The sequence below is a fragment of the Mus caroli genome, chromosome 5 (assembly GCF_900094665.2).
Source record: "Mus caroli chromosome 5, CAROLI_EIJ_v1.1, whole genome shotgun sequence".
NCBI classification, from domain to species: Eukaryota; Metazoa; Chordata; class Mammalia; order Rodentia; family Muridae; genus Mus; species Mus caroli.
This window is the reverse complement of record NC_034574.1, coordinates 7,035,981-7,037,703: the sequence shown is the minus strand read 5'-3', so window position 1 is coordinate 7,037,703 and position 1,723 is coordinate 7,035,981. Positions and strand designations below refer to the sequence as shown.

Sequence of the window (1,723 nt, the reverse complement as noted above, 5' to 3'; positions counted from 1 at the left end):
GGTCTCACCAATAAAATATTTATAGTTAAAAAGAAAAGTAGCTTCCTTGTGCTTTCCAGTGAGTGAGTGGGCACATGGATCATAGACCATGGACAACATTTATTGCAAAAAGCCTTTCCTTTGTTTCTTCAACATAGAAAGGGACACTGCAATGATGGTTAGAACAGAGCCTAGTAATCAAGGCAGTATATAGCATGAGGAAGACAAGCCCATGAGGAAAGGTAAAGAGACAGAAACTTCTTTCTTTTCTTTCTTTCTTTCTTTCTTTCTTTCTTTCTTTCTTTCTTTCTTTCTTGCTTTCTTGCTTTCTTGCTTTCTTGCTTTCTTGCTTTCTTGCTTTCTTGCTTTCTTGCTTTCTTGCTTTTTCTTCCTTTCTTCCTTTCTTCCTTTCTTCCTTTCTTCCTTCCTTCCTTCCTTCCTTCCTTCCTTCCTTCCTTTCTTGCTTTCTTGCTTTTTCTTTCTTTCTTTCTTTCTTTTTTCCTTTCTTTCCTTCCTTCCTTCCTTCTTTCTTTCTTTCTTTCTTTCTTTCTTTCTTTCTTTCTTTCTTTCTTTCTTTTTTATTAGATTTTTTTATATCCATTTCAAATGCTATCCCGAAAGTCCCCTACACCCTCCCTCCCCCCACTCCCCTTCCCACCCACTCCCACTTCTTGGTCCTGGCATTCCCCTGTATTGGGGCATATAAAGTTTGCAATACCAAGGGGCCTCTCTTCNCACTGATGGCCAACTGGGCCATCTTCTGATACATATGCAGCTAGAGATAAGAATCTGGGGGTACTGGTTAGTTCATATTGTTGTTCCATCTATAGGATTGCAGTTCCCTTTACCTCCTTGGGTACTTTCTCTAACTCCTCCATTGGGTGCTCTATGTTTCATCCTATAGATGACTGTGAGCATCAACTCTGTATTTGCCAGGCACTGGCATAGCCTCACAACAGACAGCCATATCAGGGTCAAGAGAAAGCTGTGGTTGATTATTTCTGCAGGCACTGGTTTCAACTAAGTGTCAACCATTCTGAACATCTGTGCTTTGACCACAGGCTTAGGCATTCCTCTGAGCCTGATCCAAGGAAGGCTTTGTCATTTCTCTAGCTATAAGACACTGCAATGCCAGCCAGGTTGTGGTAGCACAGGCCTTTAATCTCAGCACTTGGGAGGCAGAGACAGGTGGATTTTTGAGTTCTAGGCCAGCTTGGTCTACAGAGTGAGTTCCATGACAACCAGGGCTATACGGAGAAACACTGTGTCAAAAAACAAACAAACAAACAAAACAGAACAAAAACAAAAACAAACAAGACACTGCAATGCCTAACAAACAAGGCTGTGCTTATGTCAACAGTGCACATTCACTCAGGAGTTTGCTTGGTTCCCACACTGTCACACTATATTTAAACCCACAAATTTTATAAATGACATTTTACAATAACAATATTGCATATTTACACTGAACTCTATACAAAATATGAGGCAACAGTTGTATTAAAGGATAGCAGCATTAAAAATTTTGAGAACTACTGGACTATACCTTTAAAATGTGAGCCAATAAAAACTGGTTTTCAAATATGTCCCACTTTTTAGGTTATTTTATTACTGAACGAGAAAAAGTAATGCATACCCTAATGACTTCACAGGGTTNAAATTCACTGCCAATTCTAATCAGCAGATGTTAGAGCAGTTCACTAATTACTTCAAGGTACTAAGATCACAAATCTCTATACATGGC

General features: G+C 39.5%; 1 pseudogene; it reads left to right on the top strand.

Moving 5' to 3' along the window:
- Positions 1-1,723, top strand: part of LOC110294123 — a 7,041-nt pseudogene that overhangs the window by 1,224 nt on the left and 4,094 nt on the right.